Raw genomic sequence first — 26306 nt, 5'->3', positions numbered from 1 at the left:
GGGCAATAATTTAAGCCTGAAAGAAGGGGTGACCCAAGAAACGCTTTTCTTGGGAACACAATTCATCAGTGTTTTAATAATATCCCATTTAGCTGTTAAAAAAAGGAGAGCCCGCAGTTGTTATATATTACATATACTTGTTTGATTTGCATTATATTGAACAGTGTCTCAGCTAGTAAGATACATGCTGTATTAAACATTGCAATTTATTCCAGGTATAACACCATAAAAAGATCTTAGCTGTTTTATAGCAGTGTCAAAGGGATATGTCCAAAAACAGCTGATTTGAGAGTATACGTGGCAAAAATGTATCTGACGGTAAGGACTAGTTTATCATTATACTCTAAGTAATGATAAATGAGGTAATAAACAATGAGGATTGGTCTTCTAATTCTCTCAATATGGATGTCATCTCTTATAATTTAATAATTGAGAGATCACATTGGGAGAATTAGAAGATAAACAATCCTCAACTCTGAAGCATTACTTTTGTTACATTTATGTTGTTAAAGTTGGTACATTCAGCACTTTCAACAACTCAAATCTTAACTCATATTCATACTTAGCATTACCAATATGTTTCAACTCAGAGTAGATTCTAATCTATTCAGACATTCTATGCTACAATAATGCCACTGATATGTGAATCAGTGTTCAATTTGAACTTCTGCAGTGCAGCCTTTTCTCAGTTGTCACTCCCCTCATGTCCCATGCTTCACAATTTGTGCTTGATTTCCCTTTGTTCTTACCATTAATTCTGGATTTCCCTCCCCCTTCTGTTCAATCCTCTCTTCCAATACAGTCCCAGAAGATGGACCCCACTGTCTCTCTGGTCCCCACCAGCTGCCCTATTAAGCTTCTGTTTCATTTTGTATTAAAAACACTCAGCTGGGAAATGCTTAATATCCCTGACTCCATTGAAGGAAACCTTCGACACAGATGTTTCCAGGCAGACAATGGGGGGGGGGGGCATATTGCTTATGAAAAACCAGAACAGTTTGCCACACTAGATGCTGTGCCAGAACCACCATCCAGAGCGCGATACCATAGTCTTCCAAGACTGAAGGTTGCCAACAACATTTTGAAGCTAGATTTTGATACCTGCATTACAGTTGTGATTGATGTAGGTTACATTTAGAATCCCTATAGAACATAGGACAGTGATGCTGACCACCAACTGCAATTTTCATTTCAGAAGACTAAATTGTTCCCAAAATGTTAATCCAAACAGGGAACAGTACATTAAGATACTCAGGAAAACTATCACTATTGGTGAATAGTAAAAATGAAGCAGGGGGAGAAAATGAGTACAATACAAGGTTCCCAGGTAGCAAGATACCTTTTAACCCCTGCTAACTGGGTAAGAGGCACTTTTTCAAGTGGGTGCTCCTCTTTTTAGCAGGGGGAGAGTAACTGGCCCACCTCAACCCAGCAGTGTCTTTTCTCATGACTGTCTGCTGGTGTTTTTTTTTTTTTGTTTGTTTTTTTTGCATCTTTTTAGATTGTGAGCCCTTTTGGGACAGGGAGCCATTAGTTATTTGATTTTTCTCTGTAAACCGCTTTGTGAACTTTAGTTGAAAAGCGGTATATAAATACTGTTAATAATAATAATAATAATAATGACACAAGGTGACAGAATGTGGATTTAGCAAACCATGATAAAAGCAAAAGTACAATCATATTTCTAAATGTACTGTAAATGATTTTTCACATGAATACTACTAATGTATAATGTAACTTCAATGCATTTAAGGACAAAGAAAGTGATAGATAAAATTAAATCCAGACACGACAGAGGTTCAGGAAACCTGCAACCGAGGAAATGAATTCTCAATCTGCTCTGGGCAGGGTTGCATACTCCTTGTAAGGCTAGGCTCACAGTTTGGGGGTACTCTTGAACCAAGCTTTGGCTAATTATCATGGCTGTAGCTCACTGCACCTTTGCCCAGCTTAAGATGGAGCACAAACTGCATCCTCTCTTACACCTAGTTATTTGTTTTGACAATTTGTTACATACTCTTTGCATTTGCAGCAATTTTTGTAATGTTATTGTTTTGATTTGTTATTATATTATTTTTAATTTCTGTTGTGGACACCATGGGCATCTCCCAAACAGAGGGAAAGGCAGGAGACAATTATTTTAAAACAAACAAATGACATCAGAAACAACAATTTAGTAAAAATAACTCGGGTACCCATCTGTCTAAAATTTTGATACTGACACCTAGAAATGTCAAATAGCATATTTAGTTACAGCAAGTATTAAAAAAGACTCTACAGCAGTGGTTCTCACAGTTTTAGCACCAGGACCCACTTTTTAGAATGAGAATCTGTCAGGACCCACCAGAAGTGATGTCATGACCAGAAGTGGCATCATCAAGCAGGAAAATTTTATCAATCCTAGACTGCAATCCTACCCACACTTACCCAGGAGTAAGTCCCATTTACTATCATTGTTAAAAGTATATACAGCCTGTTCAAAGTACAGGTCTGTAACAGTTCCTCAAATGCAGTCACACACCATTGCAGCATCAAGTCTAATACATTAAAAAGAAAATACTGAAATGAATGGGGACCCACATGAAATTGGCTTGCAACCCACCTAGTGGGTCCCAACCCACAGTTTGAGAAACACTGCTCTACAGGATAACCATGAAGCCTGCTGAATAGAAAATATATTTGGAAAGAACTAAACTTCCAAGGAAGGCACAGTTAATTTTCACAACTACAATCAACTGTATAGTATTTGTGACATGGGTCTCAGTTCATGACCTACGGTTTTGCTAATTATAAAACAATGCTTGATTTTGACCTTCTAGTGCAAAATCAGACATATCAGATGCATGCAACAGTCCCCCATTTATTTTATTGAACAGCTAGAAGAAGTTGTTACTAGGAATAAAAAATTCCTCAGCATGATAAAAACACTACAAAAGCCTAGTTTTAAAAAACTAAAAGCAGTTAAACCAACTCAAGGGCATAAGTAGCAAACATCAGAAAACACAACAGTTTTATAAATAACTCAGAAAACAGCCCTGAAAAGAATCTTCAACCTCCAATAAAATACTGGCAAGAAAGGGATGGACACACACTGGAAGGATATTTCACAGTGTGAAGGGCACTACCAAGCAGACTCTCTAGCAAGTTGTTACCAGTCAAAGTTCAAAAGGTGGCAGGACATGCAAGAGACCCTCCCTCCCAAACCTTGATAGCAAATTCATATTGAGGAAGGCATTTGGGTTCCAAGAAGCTTAGGGCTTAAAGTCATTACTTGCACACTTTGAATTGTGTGCAGAAACACACTGGTAGCCAGTGCAACTAAAACAAAAGCAAGACGTGATAATAGGTCTCATGCCAGTATTCTGCATCAGGTGAATCTTCCAATGGGTTCTCAAGGGTAGCCCATGTAAAGTGAATTGCAGTGATTCAATTGTGGTGACTAAGGCATGGATCACTGTAAACAGGTCAGAATGACACAGTAACGAATTGCACATGGACAAGGGGGAATAGAGTAGTGAAAAACACTTTTTTCTACCTCAAAACCACTCTCCTCAATGTGCTTCTCTACTTATGAAGAGACACCCCATATCTTTTCCCCTCAAGCTGGAAACATAGTTCAGGGAGGGTAATTTTGACAGGAATAAGAACATACACCCTTCCACTGCTCCTCTGATCAAAAATTCACAGACTGTCTTGGTTTCCTTTGATTCAAGAATAAAGTTTAGAATTCTGTTATGAGTATCTGTCATATACTGGCTAGTCTGGGAAGAAAACTTTGCGTAAGTTTTGAAGTCCTTCATATTCACTACCACTGAACTGATAATGCCTCATTCAATTGCAGAATCAAATCTTATTTCCAGGTAATGAGTCTACTGCTTCATGATTCTGAAATACTTAATTTACATTCTGCATGTCGCAAAGGTTTCCAATAAGCAAAGAAAAGTGTTGGACTAGTAGCATGTTGATCTCTACACAACTATTAGCTTCAGATTGCAGTTTTAAAAAATTGCTTCTAATATGTTTGTTACACTGAGACTCAAAATAATTCTGAAAGATAAAGGCATACTACCAAACAAATGACCTATCGGTTTGAGAATGTAGCTGACAGACGCAACAATTTTGCCAAAATCCACATTCATGAAGCATAAAGGAATAAAAAGCCATACAAATCCTCTTTTCTGCAAGCATGACTGATATCATTGTTAGAATAAAAACCACAGTGAGGAAACCCCTCCAAATGAATCAAGGGTAAAAACACAGCAAGGGATCAAATGCTGACTACGATCACAATCAGAAAAATGGCTTGCGTAAACGGCTTTCTGCTAATGCAATGAAAACTATTAAAAACGACCCTTTCTAGATTTCCTCAAAAGCAAAACGACATAATTTCCTTTGGTAAATTGTTACAAGAACTAAGCGACTACAACTAAAGTATAAAGGAGTGAAAGGTAGACAGAAGAAATACTTAACAGAATTGTGTCTGGTCAAATACTCTGCTGGATATAGCACTGATATTCTATAAATATCAATATATAGCATGGAGGGCCACCTGCTTTTCAGATGAAGTACAATAACAAAAGCACAATGTCCCCATCCTTTCACAATGCGTTTAATATTAGAGGAGCTGTCCAGCAGGATGAATAAGCAAATCTTCAATCCTAAGTGCACGTGAAAACACACACACACACGCTGAAATCCCACTGAATTCAGTAGACCTTTCTCCAGAGTAAACATGCCTAGGATCATGCTGCAGAACTCATCAGCCTGACCATACGTTTACTTAGCACAACAGTGATTACTGCAAGTAAGTGTGCACAGGATTGCAGCCTTTGTGATTTCACAATAACCTGACAAGTGTGTTTATGCCATTTTGAATGTGACACTTCAAATAAACTGGATTAGTTTTTACCCTATAAATCCAGAACACTGTACAGCTTGTAGTGCAACTGTGTTAATAAAAACAAGAAAAAGGTCATGCACTATCTTTATTGTCAAAGCCAAGTATAGAGAAGTAATGAAGGCAGAGAAGATTCACTGTTAGTAGTTCTTAATTATATTGAAACAAAGTATACAGTATTTTAAAAGTGTGTCTAATTTTGGTTCACAAGAAAGACACCACAGATGGGATCTAAAGAGCTACGTAAGAGGAACCCAAGGGTTTGCAAGTGCCTAGTGGAATATTTTTCCTCTTTGAACACCAGATCCTATGCCACAGCAAAAACTTGAAACAGAATGAGCAGTGTTCTAAAAAAATAAACAAAAGTAGTTTGTGACATAGTGTGGAGTCTGCTAATTGACAGATGTCTAAAGCCCACTTGAATGACTGGAACTACTTCAATTCCGCTCCACTGACAGAAAAGGATCTGTAACATACATTTTTGTATCTGAATTTTTTGAACGACCCAATCATTTTGTTCTGAAATGACCTTTTAGTATTATTTTCCCTCTAATAGTATATTGGGTGGTCCCATGCCCCCCCACTACAATAGAGAATCCAGGCCACCCAGAAAAAGAAACTGTTTCCCAGGAGACATCCCAAGTACGCAGAAAAATACTGGATATAACACTAGGCAAAACATGGGAAGACTAAGTGGCAATACAAGGACAGAGCATAGGTACAAGTGCACAATGTTCAGGGTGTCCTGCTGCTTACAGACCTTCAGCCTAGAGTCTATTTGGGGGGGGGGAGTTGGAACTTGGGGACACACAACTAATGGTGCATATAAGCTGTCCCAAAACTACGCTCCAAGGGAGTCTGCCCTCAGGTCAATCATAGTGATTAATATGGAGGCAATTTTTTTCATTAATCACCACCCCTCAGACTACTACTAGCAAGGAAGTAGACCAGTGGTTCCCAAACTGTGTCCCTAGAAGCCTTGACAGCTCTCCCAGGTAACACCATCTTGGTCAGGCTGAGATTGCACGATTGCCACCATGACAGGGCCCCCATGAATGAAGCATGCTGTAACCATGGCAAGTTTGGGAACCACTAGAATAGACTTACAGCTTAAATGGTCCTGAAGGAAGGAAGTAGGGCAGGATGCACTACTTAAGCGATTCCCAAACTCATCAACAGCTGTGAACCAGTGTAAGTCGGGGAGGGGTTAAGGCAGTGACATGATCCCCAAGATCATGCCTCTGCTGGGGACAAAGGAGGGTTTTTTAAACTTACCATTCCAAGCAACAGCCTCTGGGGGGTGCTGAAAGCCCCATGGAGCCCTCCGCAGGGCTCCTCAAGCCTCAAAATAGCAAAAAAGTAATTGGAAACCACTTCTAGTTTGCAATCACGAAACTGGAAGTGCTTTCTGATAGCTTTTAAAAAACTATTCTGAAACTTGTGGTGGACTCTCTGCACTCCCCACAGAAGCTGGCACTTTGAACAGTAAGTTTTAAAAGCCCCCCTTTTGTCCCTGGCAGTGGTGAGATCCTGGGGATCATGCTGCTACCTTCCCCCTTCCCCTGCCCCTTAAGGGATCAGAGGTAGGACCTCTCAGACCGGGGCATCGCAACAGCGCAGTTTGAGAACCTCAGCACTACTGGAGCTCACTCCCCCTCCCCCCCAAAAATCTTTCCCATATAGCATGGAGAGGAAATAAAATCCATGCACAAGAGCCAAGCTGTGTGCTGTATCAGTCCCCAATCTAACCTGCATGTCATCAGAACAAAGGTGGAAAGAAACATTTCCCCATTGTTTTATACCCCCCCCCCCACAATGTCTCACTGGGCCCACAATTCATTAGTTTCTTTGAGAACCTTCAAGCTGAAGAATGAGGTACAAAGTTTAATGCCTATAACTGTGGTTTAGTTCAAATATCATGAACGTGGGGGGAGGGAGATTAAGAATTAAGTTGGTAGTACGTGATAGAGCTGAAGGAAGAAGAAAGAGATGGGTATAGCCTTATAATAATGCATATCCTTTGCAAAGAGGCAAAGAAGGAAGGCCCATAGCCAGGGAGACAGACCAGGGACACACTACACTTGCTCCCAGTGTGGAAGGGATTATCACTCCTGAATCGGCCTTTTCAGCCACACTAGACACTGTGCCAGTTGCCAACAATCCTTTGCAGAACAGAGTATCCCTTGAAAGGATGAAAAAGCTGATACCATATTTGACAATTGAGAGGTGTTAAGGAAAGGCCTCACTGGAAAGAGACATTGTCCATGATGGCCAAAAGTTGGTACAAACCAAAATAGCACAATACACTGATGACAGAAAGGAACATGTCCAATAAAATTTTCTGCCGCTGTAAAAAAAAAAAAGTAGCTTGCTGAAACAGAGTGATAATTATACTAACACATCACTTATTACAAGGTACATCCGGAGGACAAAAAGTAAAGCAACTTCAGCCACAGATGTTTCTCTTAAACTTGAAAAAAGCATAACATTGAACCTGATTAAAATATTTATCTGAAAGTCATCTCCATCCACATTCGTTCTGTAGCAACATTTAAATGTTGAATTAGTCACTCAAAAATATTCAGTTCAATTAACACAAATATCTGAGAAGCCAAGAAATGCAGGATTCAGATCCTCACAGACAGCAGAACACAAGGAAATATACAACAGAAGTCAGTCTGAGCCAGACATTTTAGGATTACAGATACTGTCATAGTGTGCGGAATTGCTCAAGTAATTGCCATATCACCCAACCTAGCATAGGTTCAATTTGAAGCCATGTACTGTAAGCCTGATTATAAGTGCCTGCACCAGGGATGCTACTACATCTGTTTTTATGCCAGTGTAAGTATTGTTGGCATCCTGTGATTCGCAGGAATCAAACTACCTCTTCCATCAAAACTTTACACCTCCCAATCCTGCTCCAAGCAAAGTTTTGCATAGTGCAAGTATCCCTGAAACTGCCCAGTAAAAGATTTGTCCTCTTAAAAGAGCAGTAAGCTACTGTTACATAGGAGAATTCACCCGAAAGAGCCAGTGGTAAAAAAGAAAAAAAATCAGAGCTTGGGTTTCATATAAGCTTAGGATGGGGGGGGGGGCAAGATTTAGGACAAATTCATATTCCAATACACTGTGGGTGAAACATACAAGTAAAAAATAGGCCCACATCTTTCTTTATGCACAATGAGGACTAGAAGCTTAATTAATGATATTAAACATTCTAAACTAAGCATGGTCTAGGTCTACTCAGAGTATAGGTTTTACTCCACTCAGTGGCAGCTTCCCAAGTCCTGTGCTTAGGATGGAAGTGCCAGACACTAGAATAGGATTTCTCCTTACTGGGTATAATCACAGTGAATGAAGAATCCGTAAACACCACAAAAGGTTTTCAGATTAACTGTGCTATGAAAAAGTATTTCCTAATCTTACTATACTTTAAAGTTCATTTATGTTGTATTAGCTGTAAAACATTTTCATACTGCAAGAATACACACTCTTATCACAAAAAGGCTACTGAGTCATGAACACTGTTGAATTTTTAGTACTTAAACACTGATTTCCATAAGGTACAGAAAAACATCTCTTACTTCCCTGTTTCAGCAACACACACACACAAATCTATACCAATATCCATAAAAATAATGTAAGCAAGAAAGCAAGACTACATAGGTCAAAATAGCATCAAAACAGCTGCAGCAGACCCACCTCAATGCAATTACCCAAACCCCTCCCGCCAAATCCTTGTGCCTTTCCCCAGATAAAGAGGAAGAAGAAAACCACACACATGTAGAAACATATCTGGGGGAAAGGCAACAGTCTGAAAGAAGTGGATTGTGTAAGCATGGTCAGAGTCATAGTTATAACTTATAGTAAATGTAGCTGGCTCCCAGAATGCAACAGTGTCAGAATGAGAAGTAACCATGTTCACCACCCACTGTGACCTACTTTTCTCAAGTTCCTCGAAGTGATCAGGGAGCTCCCATACTGATATCAATAGAACTTATGTTCAAGCATGAATTCTTAAAACTGTAACCTTCATGTGCCACAGGTTGGCCATCCCTCTTGTACATGTGCCACTAGTGGCACGCAGACATTTCTTAAGTGCCACATGCAAAGTCACCACACCAACCAACACAGGGTTACACAGCCACAAGCGCACAGTGTTTCTCCCAACATGAAGCAATAAGGCCCAGGGTATGTTTTAAAAGCAAAGTTTAAGGATTACTATATGATCAAAAAAATAAACCCAGACTCCCTGTGACAGACTGACATACACATGGCAAAATATCTGATCTTTTCATTTGAACAAACTTTGAGCACCAATGGCAGCACAATGCCAAAAATGCCTATTCTATTAATTAAGTAGACATTTCCAAGGGTTATTACTGTTTTTCTTCATAAGAAAAACTTGAAGAACTGAGATTTTGCACTTGTAATGGAATACAGGTAGCATCAATGCTAGAAGCACTTAAGTCTAAGCAAACCAATAGCCAGTGTATTTCAGATAGGCGTGTTTTTTTTTTGCCAGCTACCAATTAAGTTAATAGCACAAATCTTATCAAGTACTCCCCCTTGGACTGTCCAACTGCCTCTTCAAGTTAGAAGACCTAAGATAGATCCCTAAGATCATTCACCTTAACTTCCAAAGCCAGTGTTTTATGTTCTGACACATGACAATGCACTTGAGCATCTACTGTACGAATGCTGCTCACAGCCATTATATTCAGCATTTGTTCATATGCTGGACCAAACACAAGCCCTTTCAAGGAACTTCAGCAAAAACACATGATATTCATTTTCAAACAACAGATGGGAGAAACTACTCTTCATAATACTTGTGGGTGGACAAGTCACATGATTCAAAGAGATGCACATTTACAAGCACAGATGCTTTCACTATGAACACAAGGAGGAAGACATACGCACACAAGATATGCTCTCCTATCATGACAGATCATAAAAGAAATTCCATGTCAAAACAGCATTGCTTAGGCAATACAGTCATTATCTGTTAAGAGAACAAACATAATAAGCTTACAGATTTTATAAGAGATCTGCATATCAGAATGCAGCTGTTTTGCCTTCTTACAAAACATAGCAATTTAGAAAAAAAATATATAGCCCCAACATAGAACAGTTTCAGTGAAAGCTGAAACTGCAATAGTTAATCTCTGAAAGTTCAATCTTGTGAGGAGTACTTCCATATTAAAATGGGATGAGCATTAACAATTATTATCTGGATTAGCTACAAGCCATAAACATTCCTGTCTAAACCATTTGATGAGCAAAGCCAAATCTGCGTGCACGGCAGAACTTTATGAAAAGTGAAACAGTTTAAGTGAACCTGTTTGTTATCAAACTTGGCATAGATGATTATTCATTTTAGTTTGCATAATAAACTCATCTTCTACAACAGTTGCTTCGGAATATGTCTACCTTTAAAGGAACCCATTCCAAATTGGCTCATCTATCCAGGAACTCTGGAACATCTGTCATGGAAATAAAAGAGTTGTCACAGAGACTGAGGTGTGAACTATACATGTAGGGCAGTGGTTCCCAATTTAGGGTACATGTAACCCCACGGGTACCTGCCAGGACCTTTAGGGGTACTTGAAAAAGAATTGAACAATGGTAGAAAAAAAACCAGGTCTGTATTAGAATGCCTTATGGGATTGACAAGGCAAGAAGGAAAGCAGCTAGGTGGCTGCCAAAACCCCAGCAACTGCTGGTTTTTTGTAATCGATTCATGTATTATCAGATATGGATCAGTAGCTGAAAACATATAAATTTGGAATAACAGCAAATTTATTTACAATCATTTTGCTAATATGAGGGGTACAATTCATGGAATTGGACTGCCAAGGGTATGCAAGTCCTGCCTAAGGCAGGGGGGTTTTCCTGTCTAAGGCAGGGGGTTGGACTAGATGACCTATTAGGCCCCTTCCAACTCTATGATTCTAAGTGGAAAAAAATTGGGAACCACTGATCAGGTCTGTCAACACCACAGACCTACAAGAAGTCAAGTGTGTCCTAGAATATACTCGACATTCACCTGCACAGTGTAAAAGAAAACTAGTAGTGATGAGGTGTCTTCTAAAGAACATCATCTGCAGTTACTGATTTTCTCATTGAAGAACAGGAATAAACTTGCAAAGAACCTCAGAGATCCTCAGGCACAGTTTGAAAAACAGTGACTAGCCTACATCATCTACAATTAGGATGAACTCCAAATACTAAGCATTTGATGAACCAATCAAAGCACATAAAGCAACCTGAAGATCAACAGAAGTCTAACTGCTGTATTTCACAAATAAAGTATAATTTTGCAAAGACATATTTGAACAAATGCTTTTTCATATCCTATCTATGTGCTGAGAAGATGATACAATCTGTTTTTGGCAACACTGAAAGAAATCCAAGCAGGAAGGTCTTGTGTGACAGTAAGCAGATCTCATCCATTAAAACACAGCCTTTTAAAGAATACTTCCACAATATCATCCCAGAGTATTGGTAAAGAGTAATCAAATTCCAGTAATAAAATGTAAGTATCAAATGCCACAGTACTACAGACAAGACTTGTAGAAGTTCACTTGTCTGAGAAGCAACCAAAAAAGTTACAAATACTACTGAAATACAAGAGTTAGAGAGTTGTGAAAGAAGCAGTCATTTTGTCAATGGTTCAAAATTTTAACAGATCCTTCATTACAAAAGAAGCTGCAATTATAGGCTTTTTTAATAATGAAATCCTATAACTAGGCAAGTTTCTCTCGTCAACTATCCATAACACAACAGTTGAAAATGTTTGCGCAAGTCCTTCACTGACGACAAATGATTTTTAAAAGTCAGAGTACAACCAGGAGTATTGTGTCCAGTTCTGGTCGCCATATTTCAAAAAGGATATAGTGGAAATGGAAAAGGTGCAAAAGAGAGCAACTAAGGTAATTGCTGGGCTGGGGCATCTTCCTTATGAGGAAAGGCTACAGCATTTGGGCCTCTTCAGCCTAGAAAAGAGACACCTGAGGGGGGACATGATTGAGACATACAAAATTATGCAAGGGAAGGATAAAGTGGATAGAGAGATGCTCTTTACACTCACATAACACCAGAACCAGGGGACATCCACTAAAATTGAGTGTTGGGAGAGTTAGGACAGACAAAAGAAAATATTTCTTTACTCAGCGTGTGGTTGGTCTGTGGAACTCCTTGTCACAGGATGTGGTGACGGCATCTGGCCTGGATGCCTTTAAAAGGGGATTGGACAAGTTTCTGGAGGAAAAATCCATTACAGGTTATAAGCCATGATGTGTGTGTGCAACCTCCTGATTTTAGAAATGGGCTAAGTCAGATGCAAGGGAGGGTACGAGGATGCAGGACTCTTGTTATCAGGTGTGCTCCCTGGGGCATTTGGTGGGGTCGCTGTGGGATGCAGGAAGCTGGGCTAGATGGGCCTATGGCCTGATCCAGTGGGGCTGTTCTTATGTTCTTAACTTTGAGTTCACTAGCATCTTCTAATGCAGTGTTTCCCAAACTGGTGGGTTGTGACCCAACAGGGGAACTGGCCATTCCCCCTTAAGAAAAAAGCCCAGAAATGGGTGTCCTGATAGTGCTGCAGTGATTGCTAAAGTGCTGGGAGCAAGGGGCTTTGTAACATACCAGGGGGGTTGTGCTGGCTTCCAGGAGAGTACAGGAGGCTTGCAGCCCACTTGACAGACCTCCCTGCTGCTCCAAATAGCTCCAATTGCCAATTGAGGTGGCGCCCTCAGGGCTCCTCCACTCCAACCTTGCAAATACTTTAGGAACTGCTGTTGTAATGCAAAAAGTTTCATGAACAAGTATGTATCCGGCTTATGTCTAAGAGAGTGCTTAACATACTGGCATGTTTTTATTGCACAAAAGAGTTTAAGCTTTTCAGTTGATCATTGTTTTTAGTGAAGCTGTTCATAACCAAGAATATCCATTTGACTGTTTGGATCATCCATAATGGATGTAAATAAGTTACATGACTATGGCAGTGCCAGCTGGCCCACTAGTTACATGAATGTCATAATCTGGCTACTGTCTTCCAGGAGTAGTGGAACATCCCACAAGCTGTACCATTTCCAGTCCTCTCCTGTTGCCACTTCTGGGTGTATGGGTGCCTCAACTAACATCAATTTTCTGGGAAACACGCTATTGTAGAGACTGAACAACACATGAACTACCTTGAACACATTTCCCTGAATCAGAAAAATGCTGAAGCTGAAATTGAAGTGGGAAGCTTGGGGCTCTACCAAATATCCAGGAGCACTTCTGCTGGAGCAGGCATGCCTCCCAAAATGTGCCACCCAAATCAGCCGACTCGGTCTTACAGTAGAACTGGCCCTGCTAAGACAATGTTTAGATTAACAGAGAAAGAATTTATAAAATCTAGTGCCTTGGCAAGAAAATTAACATGCCTCACATATTGAATACCCCACAGTAGAGAAGGAAAATATAGCTTGCTAAAATGATTGGTTGCTTTGAAGACTCAGTTATAGCATGCTACATAGGATGCTTAGCTTTTTATATACTCTGAACATCATTCAGGCTGAAACTTAAGGTGTCTGTAAAGATTACAAGACGCAAGGCCTTACAGAGCCATACCTATAAGAGGCGATGCCCAGTCTACATGCAGCACACTGCTTCAACACATTCAGCAGCTGGAATTCTCTTATTAACTCAGGATTACATCATTAAACAAAATTCTGACAGCTGGCACAACTGATAAAGATGTCAGTGGCTTCAAGATAAAGTGGATATTTGCTAAAGCCCCAAATACTAGGTTCCTAGAGGGAGAATTATTTCTTAAAAACCTTTTCACTCGAGGCTCTCTTTTATAATTTCATACTGTGCAATATTTCATCAAGATGTAAGGAAGTTATTGATAATATACAGAATTTACTACCAGTTAATACTGGAAGCCTAAGGTGCACAATGCATCAAAAACTCTACAGATATTGTAAATTAACAGTCCCAGATCTTAGGCACGCAGTTTTTATTAAAACGCACCTGGAATATAAATTATATTATGTCCTCAAAGTTTACTACTTTCAGAGGGGATAAAAGTGTTGAGCTGTTTGCAGCAAAACGTAACCATTATGTTGCGCCTTAAAGACTAATACATTTCATGTAACATAAGCTAATTTACTAGATGCTACATGTACTATGCATACTGGTTGCTAAATTGATGTACTTAAACTTCTGCATCAAATTGCATCTCAGTGCATCCATAGCAGAACATACATTTACTAGAATGAAAGCTTTTTAGAAAAAAATATGAGAGAGCACATGTAATCCTAAAATTAAGTATACTAGTTTCTGTTATAAGAAGAGAACTGAAACTCTACTTTGTTAAAATGAATACAAACAACTGGAAATATAACACAACCAAAAAGGTAACTCAAGTCATTTCTAATTCCATGAAGCATTGCAACTTCAAAGTTTGTATAAATGTCACAGGCTTATCTAAAGAGCAAACCGCCCATCCCATTTCCTTGTTGATGTAAAAACAGGAACTGTACACATCACACTCCAAATGTGAACCATAAACAATTAAATAATTAACAGCCCAATAGACATCTCACCCTTCTAAGGGTGACAGGTTCAAGAATTCAGACCCCTGGATTCCACTGAATGCTTTAGCTTTAAAATCATACTAGATGTTCCTTGACAACATTATTTCAAAAATAATTCATTACACCAGGGGTGCTCAATAGGTGGATTGCGATCTACTGGTAGATCGCGAGGCAAAATGAGTAGATTGGGGAGCCCTGTCTCTCCAAACTGTTAATATGTCAGTTTCGTCTACTGACTAGATGAAACTGACATATTTAGCTGACACTAAACTGACACTGAAACTGACACTTTAGCTGCTCTTCAGGCATGCAGCAACAAAACTGATGAAACTGACTATACTCCAGCAGGGGCTCCATACATTAAAGGGGGTGTCTGTCAGACGCTTCCTTCCCCCCTGGTAGATCTCCGGGCCTTGCTGGGTTTCAAAGTAGCTCTCGAGCAAAAAAAGTGTGAGCACCCCTGCATTACACTTTCATAGAAAAGGGGTCAGAAGATAAAAGCAGAACTCTCTGAACCATAGAATTTTTGTCAGCAAAACAGATGCAAATTTTTGTCAGCAAAACAATTTAACTCTGTCATCATCAACACAGTGTAAGAAAACACATTAGAATCCAATCAGAATTCACTCTGTGTGTGTGTGTGTGTGTGTGTAATAAAAACCTATTATTATTAAGCAGCACTGCTTTGGTTAACAACTCCATGACTCCACCGCAATATACATACCAATCTCCTCTACCTGAGCTGCTTTGTTCACTCTACCAAATGCTTATACAACTGCTGAGCACCCCCCTTCCTCCTCCAAGATTCAAAACTGTCACCACCATATCCTCATGCATGCCCACCATCTTTCTCCCCCTTCCTGTCAATACAACAAAATACAAGTGATTAATAACTAAGGGTGACCAGATACAAATTAGGACAGAGTGCCTATACCTTTCAACCCTTGCATAGGGGATTTTGGCAGGTGTAGCTCAACAGGGAAAGGTTTAAAAAGATGCACCTGCCAAAATTCCTTTTCTATACAACAGTTAAAGGTACAGGCACTCTGTCCCCCTCTTTGTATCTGGTAGTCCTATTAATCACTCTCACACACACACAAAGAAAAACTGGGCGAGCTGAAAAAGAGGGGGGAAAGCACTTTTAACACATCACATCCCTTCCCCCTGCAGAAGGGAGATCCCCAGGAGTGGTAGCAATGGGGGGGGGGGAAGCTGGTGGAGAGTGGGATGCTAAATGGATGCTGTGTCTCTGATGCTGACCCACCATCTCTCTCTCTCCCCCACCACACACAAACACACCATTATCCATCCAATGCAACTGATCACCATACTGAGGCTGCAATCCTATCCACACGTACCTGGGGGTTAGCCCCATTGACTGTAAGTAGGCATGCCTAGGGTTGGACTCTCAGGCTGACAATGCAACCCACACTTACTTGGCAGTAAGCCCTGTTGACTATAATGGTGCCTGCTTCTGAGTAGATAAGCAGAGGATGGGCCTCTTAGGCTAACATACTAGGAGTAAGCTCCATAGACTATAATGGGACTTCTGAGTAGACATACAGAGGATGGGGGCTCTTAAGCTGCCACCCTATCCACACTGATCTGGGAGTAAGCCCCACTGACTATATTGAACTTACTTCTGAGTACACATGCCTAGGATGGAGCTTACTTAGCTGGAAGTAAGCCCCAGTGGGACTTAATTCTGAGTAGGACCTTAATGCCTAGGACCAGGCTCTTATGCTACAATCCTATCCACACTTAGCCTGGGAGTAAGCCCCAATGGAACTTACTTCTGAATAGACATGCCTAGGATGGGGCTCTCAGGCCACAAATGTATCCACACTTACCTAGGAGTAAGCCCCATTGACTATAATGGGACTACTTCTGAGTAGACATGGATATGATTGGGCTCTCAGGCTACCATCCTATCCACAATGGGAGCAAGCCCCGCCGACTGTGATGGGGCTTACTTCTGAGTAGACGTGCCCTAGGATGGGGCTCTCAGGCTGCCACCCTATCCACACTTACCTGGGAGCAAGCCCCGTTGACTATAATGGGCCTTACTTCTGAGTAAACACGCCTAGGATGGGTGCTCTGAGTCACAGCCTCTCCATCCCATAATTCCTCCTCTGACACGGATGAGGCAGACCCGCAGACACGGTCCCCCCCCACGAGGTCAGCAGCTGCAGCTGAGCCCCCCCCCCGTTCCATCTCAGCCTCCACCCCGCACCGTCCCTGCGCCACAGCCTGTTGCCCCACTTGGCACCGCCTCCTCTTCCTCCTCCGTGGGGACGGTGCCCACCGCCGTGCCAGCAGCAGCGACGGCGGCACCTGACGCCGCCCCAAGGCCGGCTCCCGGGGCCACGCATCCTCCTCCTCCTCACGCCGCCCCGAGGAGGAGGCTCTGAGGGGCCGCCGCCGAAGCCCGCGCCGCCGCCGCCGCCGCCGCCCGCCTCCCCTCAGCGCTCACCGTCCTTCTCCTCATAGACACGCGCTGGGGTAAAACTGGGTGAGGAGGAGGCTGGGGGGCAACCGTCTCTACCGCTGCGGCTCTTCCCGACACCTCCCTCCGCGCCAGCCAGCCAGCACGCGCACGCGCGCACACGTTACCTGCCCAGTGGGCGAGATGAACACCCCAGGTCTCGCTCTCCTCTCAACCACCTTCTCTCTCCTCTCCCCCCTCCCCATAACATAGTAGTAAGTTTCTATTGGTCGAGCCGGGGGAGGCGGGGCCGCTCCGCCGCTCGGCCATTGGTCGAGAGCGATGGAGAGGCGGGGCTTCTGGTATATATTGCGTGTGGTGGTTGGGAGGCAGGCGGTGCCTGCGTTATAGGAGGGGGTGCGCGGGCGACACGCGAAGAGGCAGTGGGCTTGTTTGGGGGGGGAGAAGCAGGAGGACAGTAAGAGCGTGCGCGCTAAAAAAAGGAGGGGGTGAGGGGGATAGAAGGAACAGCAACACACACACAGGCGCGCGCGCGGGAGAAAGAGGGGGTATGTTTCTGTGTGGAGGCTCGCTCGAGAGGAGGTGGGGGGTGGCAGGAACAGCCGACGCGCGCGCGGGAGAGGGGGTTGTTTCTGTGAGGAGACCAAAACGGAATAACGGCCATCTGGGTCAGTGAGGGGAGGGGGGAGGGAGAGCGCGCGCTCCCCCCCGCCCACCGATTAATCTCGTTAGCCTGACAAGGCTGCCTCAGCCTGCCTTCGTTCCCCTCACACAACAGTGGGTGGGGGGGCTGAGGGGGAGACACACATGAGGACCACGGCCTGATTCTCTGCTAGAGACCTTCCTCAGAAGGCTGTCAGTCAATAAATGGCAGTTTCTTAAGCACATCCTGGGTCAGGCCAAAAATGGTTCCCCTCAGACCAGCATCCTTGTTCCCCGCACACAACGGCCGAGCCGACAGTGGCCAACCCAGTGGCACGTGCGCCACCAGCGGACATGTGCGGATGCTCGTGGCGCACTCCGAGTCACCATCTACGGGTGACTTGGCGTCGCTTCATGACCTTCCGCTTAAGCACGGGCCGCACCTGCGACTACAAAGTCAGGCCAAGAGACCCACCGCAGCCCAGCATTGTTCCCATACACATTGGCCAAGCCGGCAGCACGTGTGCCACAAGCAGATGCCTGTGGACGCTTGTGGTGCACGCCAAATCACCATCTTCGGGCGATTTGGTGTCGCTTCACGACCTTCTGCTTAACCACGGACCGCATCTGCGACGACAAAGTCAGGCCAAAAAAGGTTCACCTCAGCCCAGTATCATTGTTCCCATACACAACAGTCAAGCCGGCTGCACGTGTGCCACAAGCAGACGTGCGCAGACACTTGTGGCGCACGCCAAGTTGCCATCTACAGGTGACTTGGCGTCGCTTCACAACCTTCCGCTTAACCACAGACCACATCTGCGAATACAGTCGGGCAAAAGAGATCCATCGCAGCCCAGCATTGGTGTTCCCATACACAATGGCCAAGCCAAGGGTGGCCAACCCGGCAGCATGGGTGTCAAGAATGGACATGAGCAGATACTTGTGGCACACACCAAATCGCCATATACAGGCATGCATCGCTTCACAATCTTCCGCTTAACGACAGCTCACAAATATGATGATGGTGGTCACAGTGCAACGAAGAGGCGCTTCACAAGGCCGTCCGGTCTCCCACAGCCTGCAGCACGCACACAGAGGTGTGTACACACACACACACACACACACACACACACAGAGGTACAGTTTCTTAAGCACAGAAGAAAAAAGCCCTGCTAAGTCAGGCCATAGAAAGTTCACCTCAGACCTTTCAACATCCTCGTTCCCATGCATACTGGCCAGATCAGGAGGGTGGCCAACACCGTGGCATGTGTGCCACTACTGGACACATGCGAACACTTGTGGCACAAACCAAGTAGCCATATATGGGCAAGCATCGCTTAACAACCTTCTGCTTAACGATGGACCGCATCTATGACGATGGTGGTCAAAGCAAAACAAAGAGGTTCTTCATGATGCAAGTAGGTATCCCACAGCCTGCAGCCACACATACATGTGTACACACACACACACACACACACACACACACACACACAAACACAGAGTTTCTTAAGCACAGAAGAAAAGAGTTCTTTTCTAGGTCAGGCCAAAAAAAGATCCACCTCAGCCCAGCACCCTTGTTCCAACAACTTCAGCCAAGCCAGGGGTGGCCAACATGTGCCACGTATGCCACTAAATGGCACATGAATGCTTTCTAAGTGGCACATGCAAAGTCACCATATACAGGCGTGTCGCTTAACGACCTCCCACTTTACAACGGACCAAGTCTCCCACAGCCTTCAGCAGAGTGTTTACACAACAAAGAGGCTCTTAAGCCATTTCAGCCCAGAATGCATTGGTATAGAGGCTATACTGCATTCCGTCGATAAATGGCGTGAATAATGGAATCTAGTGGAATGAAATTTTAATTATTTAACAGTATGAAGGTAAGAAATTGGATTTTGGTGTTTTTTTCCCTTGCTACAAAGCATTTAAAGGTGGACCTCAGTATCAGTGGTAAGTCATATCAGTGGATACCAATGCACCACCTGTATGCAAAAGGGACCAAATGTGCCGGGCAAAAATGTGTGTGCCGGGCAAAAATGTGTGTGCCAATCTGTGTGCCGGGCAAAAATGGGTTAATGCAAAGAAGAGGCAATCAGTCTCCAGTAGCCTACTCAGCCAGCAAGTGTCTGGCAGAGGGTGTTTGTTTACATAACAAAGATACTAGATTGGGCTGAATATTCGCTTAACAACCTAATCAAATAATAACGGGGATACATCAGAGAACATATCTCCATGATATCTCACATGTGACACATTCAAGATTCTCTACATAAAAAGTGGCACATGCTGTGCTGCACATAGGCCACATTTGTGGGAAGCCCACAGGCCAGACCTGGAGGGAATAAGCTTGCCATGTTTGTGCACCCTGGAACCTGAGGATCCAAGGTATGCTGTCTCTGAACATGGAGGTTCTGTTGGGCTAGTGATAACACAAGCACAGCTAGGGACTGTCCTCTTCCTAAAGTTGTCTAATCCCCCCTTTAATTTACTGGTCTGGGCTGGTATCAGGCAGCCAGGGGCCCTGGGACAAAACCATGTAGTGCCCCTCCACCGGACAGCTTACTGTGGATGGGATGGTGGCAGATCCTCCCCACTGGCAAATGCAGCAGCTGACCAGTACTGGGTGAAGTGAGTCAGCCCACCTAGCTGAGCCTTCTGATGGGTGTAGCTGACTTTGGTAGGAGCCCTTCCTGGCCCAGCCATAGCCACACGTTGCACAAGTGAATTCCATAAATTTCTTGTGTGCTGGGTAAAGAAGCCCTCTGTTATGTTTTTGCCCCACATCTATTGCCAATCAGTTACCACCCAAACGCAGAGATTATTAGACAGGGTGCCAGAAGACCCTTGCTAATCAAGCATCAATTTTCATTTTCCCTCCCCCCAGTTTTATGTAACGAAAAACAGGCCCCTGCTTTTCATCTTGTTCCCCCATCACACAACACTACTCCACCTTAGGGACTTCCAGGCATCTCCTGCAGCATCCCTTAAGATTTTTCTCCCCCCATTATCATCTTCATTTATATAGCCTGCAGGCTCCCCTGATCTTCACAGTAATTTATGGCATGCTTTTAACCCACTCCTAATTTCTCTTGGTTACGTGCATTTGGTCAGTAATTACTGTAGAGTCGCAGAGGCCTCTATTTGTGATGGTGGAGAGTTTCAGTTATTCCCCAGAGCTGTTTCCTGCTTCTGCTGCCTCCATTCTTTCAGTCCTTATTCCGTAGCTATTCAGTACCCCATCTTGCCAAACTGCACTCACCCTAGTCATCACCACATGTGTGAAGAAGGACCCAGTTTGGTCACATGTCAGCAAATTAGCAAATACTGAATCATTGAGCCTATGGGGAAAATGGGGTTAGGTTCCAGGGGACCTTCTTCATCATACACTCTATGAACCTGACTCTTAAGAGGATGTGCTTTGCGCTCACATTTTTCCAAAATTCTAAGCCTTGGGGAGTCCTGCAGAGGGCTGCACGGGGCTTCCTGCTCCTCCTACAATGTCCTGCACGCATCAGTAAGTGAAAGCACCCCCCTTCCACCCTGTTAGCAATGCAATCCTGGGGAACGCTGCCCTCACCCCCTCCCCTGCCCCTTAAAGGGACCAGAGGAGCTTTACACAAGCTGGTGGGTTTGTAACCCACCGGTTTGAGAACCACTGCTCTAAGACACTCAACTATCTGTGCCTAATCACAAAGAGCAGAGGTCATGCTTAATGTTTCAAAGCAAAGCAAAGAAAGAAAGACACAGGTATATCATCTCCTCAGCTTAGACAAAAATACAGACACTGCAACAGGCCATGTAAGTGGCCACTCTCACTCACTGTCGAAGCCATTCCAGGAAGCAACAGCAACATGCAGGCACTCACCAAACCAAACAGCATCTGCACATTCCCACTGATGCTCAGAACATCTCCAATGGCAATTGGGAGGGGCCACTTACATGGTGAAAATTGTGGCACCTGCAGTACTTACTGTTTTGCCCCTCCTCTAGCTACATAACTGATAGGCATGCAGGAGAATTTGCACTTCAGTGCTGGTCTTGCAGAGTCACATCAGTGTGGTGGTGGCGGCATACAGCACAGTGTGTAGTGGTTAGAGTCTCTCATTAGGTGTAGGTACACATCCCTATTCAGCCTGAATGTTCACTGGGTAGGTAGCCTTGGACCAGTCACTCTCAATGCAGACTATATCATTAAATTGTTGTGAAGTGGGGCAGGTGGAGGGGGGGAAGGATAACCTTACATGATTTCAGTAATCCTTAAACACACCTGTAAGGTAGGAGAGTATAATCGTCTCCATGTTGCAGATGGGGGGGGCAGAGAATGAGGCCAAAATGGAATGGGTTGCCTTCAGGCCAGCGAGTAAATTCATGGCACAGGAGATATTCAAATAGGGAGCTGCTTCCAATTCATCTCTTAGCCTCTACACTACATCAGAAGTACACTACATCTGTAGTACATATGTACTACAGAACAACTGCTCTGTTCATAAAACAATTACAGTACAATTTTTGTGTCTATAGATTCCAGCCCCACCCAGAGCACGATACCATAGTCTTTCGAGACTGAAGGTTGCCAACATGAGATTCCAGCCCCACATGATGCATGCTAAAACTCACAGCTGAAGTGGCAATAAGAACACTATGTACACTATGTTCTTTCTTTTAAGAACACTATGTACACTATGGATACTCACAGTCAGAAGCCAAGGACAGTCTTGGCTCCTTACTTTGTGTACCCATCATACATGCACTAAAAGACACCACCATTTCAGACTGTATTTTAGCAGACTGTAACACAGACCCACAAACAATGTAACTCAAGAAGTGGCTTTTAAATACACCACTCATGGGGGCTTCATTGCAATGAGCAGCAGATTGATACGGTTGTGATGAGCAGCAGATAGATTTAGAGCCCAATCCTATCTAATTTTCCAGTGCTGGTGGCAGTGGGGTGTGCGCTGCATCCTGTGGTGAAGGGGCAGTTTCTAGAGCCTTCTCAAGGTATGGGAACATGCGTTCCCTTACCATAGGGCTGCACTGTAGCTACACTGGAGCTGGAAAGTTGAATAGGATTGGGGCCTTAGTTGTGATGAGAAAATTGAATGTTGTGAATTGTAAACCCAGAATTCCAGGCAAGGTCATTGCCAACATCTAATAAAACTTTGGCTCCTGTGAAAATTAACATTCCAACCACCAAGACATAAACATTCTCAAAGCAAACAAAATGGGCAATTCTGTAATACTGATTAATCCACTTTGATGCACAGCAGATATTTGGGTATATTATAAGGGTATTGCAGGGTGCATGGGTTTATGGCTATATTTTTTTGTTCCTTTCTGTTCTCAATTGAATTATAAATCAATGAGAGCTTTGACAATAACATGTGTGGAAAAAATGGATTGTTTCATTAAAAAAAGAAAGGTTTTAAAAATCTCAAACAATTTTGCAAGAAGGAAAGCAAAGGAAAATAAACCAAAAGGGCCCCTTCCATTCAAAACTTGGGAGAATCATCCTTTTACCTTCATTTGTGTATCAAAGACAGCTGGCTGCAAACTCTGTGTAGAGGGAATTTCAAAAACATTTCCCTTCCTCTCTTGGGGCTCTGCGGCCCAGACAACTCTGCGGGAGATGCTAGCTGCCAACAATAGACTGCTCGTGTTGCTGAAAAGCGCACAGATGCAGCCCCCCACATGCTAAAAGCCTTTAATGGAAAAAAAAGTTTCTAGTCATGCATATTAATAATGACAGTCTACTATAAAGATTTCCTAAAATAAAGACATTTGACAATATTAAATAGACTCAACACTTGACAGTTTCTTGAATGGGTGCCATTTGAGGAGGCGTCACCAATGAATCCCAGATTCTTTCAACTTGTCATCCAACACAAAACAAACATTGGTCATTAAGAGCAGGGTTGAAATGACATGATTAGAGCAGTGATTCCTCCTAGAGCTAATAGTTAAGAGGATTGAGAGGTGAAGGGATTATAGAGAAAGAAAGAGCAGCCAAGCAAAGAGATTGAGGAAATTTATTGGTTCACAAGGAATGATGAAACAAAATCATGGGCCGGGCATTGTTGGGGATTCCTAATTAACACAGAAAATAGATTCAATAAGTTCTATGATTTTTTTTCAATAAGATCTAGGACACTGCTGTACAAAATTAGCTTTCAGAAAGCGATGTTTATACTCTGGATGTACAAACAGTGCGTAATCATGTTTTTTTAGATGTGTTTCTTTCACTTTCCAATCAGTAACATTTCGGGGGGGGCGGGGGGAGACAGTGACAGCTGTTCAATGCCAAGGTCAAATTCTGCTTTCAACACATATATAAATCCAAATAATCTCAGTGAAAGGAGCCCCCCCTACCCTTGCATAACATGTTTACCATGCGATAGCTTTTCCTGTCAATAAGAGGGTTATTCATGCAGTATCTTGTATGCATGCTCAGGAGTCACATTTGTGGGGTCCTCTCCCCAACTAAAACAGAGTATGGATTATGCATATTGCTTTATGTGCACTGAACATATGTGAATAACTGCAGGTGTGTACAGATCAACAATTTATGTATGCTGGTAGACTGTACACACAAACATAATGTGTTAATAGTTAGAAATGGAATATGCATAAGATTTCCCTTATCCTTTTTGTTAAATAAAAAACTATCACCATGATTCCAACCTCACAATCGCTTGCACAGATTGTGATTGCCATCGCATTAAAATACAGGCAGAAAATATATTCTAAATATCATTATTGCGCGAAGGATTGGAGTGGGGGACAGACCAAGTCGCTTGTGCCAAATCACCTCTATGATTGGGACGAATTAAGGAGTAAGTGGACTGTTCTATTTCAGTTTGTGTGTGTGTGTGTGTGTGTGTACACTAATTGTCCCAGAATAGAACATTTCATTGACAATGTAATTTCTAGTACAGTAACTAGAGTGAATTTATAACATTTAAATCTATAATTAGCATGTTCTGCAATCAGGGTGACCAGATGTCATCTTTTTCCAGGGCATGTCCTCTTTTCTAGCCTCTTGTCCTGGACAAGAACTTAAATGTCTTCCTTTACCCTATGAGCAGGCACCTGCAGGCAGCACAGAGCCTTCTTGTAATTAATAAATTATACGTAATAAATGTACGAGTATTTTTAACTCTTATTTTGTCATATCCTACATTTTTCTTGGATGTCCTACATTTTGGGGTATCTTGACCTCTTTTGTGGTTATGACATCTGGTCACCATGCATGCAATTATATTGATGTATTTAGTACTGTATTGAGTTTTAATAATAATAATAATAACTGGATATTTACATACCACCTTTCTGGTCATCGGATTACTCCTCTGACTTTATTCAAGGTGGTTTACATGTTTCTAAATCCCCGAGGGGATTTTTACAATCACAGAAAGGTTCTGTCTTGCAAGAACCACACAACATTTCAGATGGATCTTTCTGGTCTGGTATATTTCTGGTTCCGCATGACCTGGACAAACTACCACATAGCTAGGAATATGCCTTACACATGACTAGTAAAGTTCTCCAATTTGCAGACACAGTCCATTCCAAGTTGCTACTTGGGGCTATCAAGGACTGAAACGTCTGCATGCAGATGTCCTACCACTGAGCTACTGATGTACCCCTTGGGCTCATCTCCTCTCCAAATCTCTAGCCCACCACTTTCCTATACTCCAGACTTGCTCTTCTAGCCCATTCCTCTCCTCCTTTTTGAAATCAAGGAGGAGTTAAGAGAAAGAAGGAGGGGGAATGCTGGGAAGTCTTGGGCCAGCCCTATGGCCAATCAACATTTGTTTTGAGCAAAAAATGTGTACAATATATTACAATGAGTTACTCAGGCTGCAATCCAACGCACACTTTCCTGAGAGTAAGCCCCATTGAACAAAATAGGACTTACTTCTGAGTAGACCTGGTTAGGATTGTGCTGTCACAGAACATGAGTTTAAAAAGACACACATGTACATATCAGCCTTCTGTGACATGATGCTGAGAAACTGAAAACTTTAAAATCTAAAATGTCTTCCCAAAATCACAGCATCTCAGGATGGAAATTATTAATCTACAGTATTACTACCCTTCCCCCTAAATGGCAAGGTGCCCAGCGTGGCTTACAGTAAGTACAGCCTAAACAATGAAACAGTAAAACATCACTATAAAATAAAACAGCACCAAAACTTAAAATACAACCTGTCAGCATATCTAAAGCTAGCAGGCACAAATAAAATAGAAAATACAAACAGCATATCCCATATTGTGTAGTCAGAATAGTGATTAATCCACACTTCAACTGTCTCCATTTATTGGGAGGGGGTGGTCACTATTTTGTAGACCCCATCCCTGGTAAATGTCTGTCCCAATTTTTGACTTTTGTAGATGCTATTTAAACCCATCGCTGAGATTTGCAACATTTACCATCCTTCCAATTTCAGACCCCCTACTCCAGGTCTCTAGCTATTAAATCTCTGAATCGGCGAGAAGATCTATCTTGTCTCTAGTGCACCTGCATGTAAATACATGCACATAAACACTAAGGCACCATGCAGTGCATAGCCTGTCATTTCACACACTGCAGCTGCTGAGGTGTATTTTGAGCAGTTGATAACCTATCAGAAGGAAATTGTGTTTTTCCTAGTAAGCATTTGATCCGAAGAACAAACACCCTGTCCACTTTTAAATCAGTGAAGGGCAGGGTATTATAGGATAG

At 42.8% G+C, this 26306-nt stretch overlaps 1 protein-coding gene across 2 annotated transcripts in view; it reads right to left on the bottom strand.

The window, feature by feature from the left end:
- The window catches only part of EPB41 (erythrocyte membrane protein band 4.1), a 164044-nt gene that overhangs the window by 93546 nt on the left and 44192 nt on the right, over positions 1 to 26306 (bottom strand). Inside the window, exon 1 of one of the 2 annotated variants that reach the window (XM_066638524.1) lies at positions 17104 to 17156. The exons of the other annotated variant lie outside the window; for it this stretch is intronic. The gene's annotated coding sequence lies outside the window, so the exon portion shown is untranslated. Of the gene's footprint in view, positions 1 to 17103; positions 17157 to 26306 lie in introns of those variants that run through there. 2 annotated transcript variants of the gene reach the window in all.

This window comes from Tiliqua scincoides, chromosome 10, assembly GCF_035046505.1.
Source record: "Tiliqua scincoides isolate rTilSci1 chromosome 10, rTilSci1.hap2, whole genome shotgun sequence".
Taxonomy (NCBI): Eukaryota; Metazoa; Chordata; class Lepidosauria; order Squamata; family Scincidae; genus Tiliqua; species Tiliqua scincoides.
The sequence above is the reverse complement of the archived record's forward strand: the minus strand, read 5'-3'. Positions and strand labels throughout refer to the sequence as shown.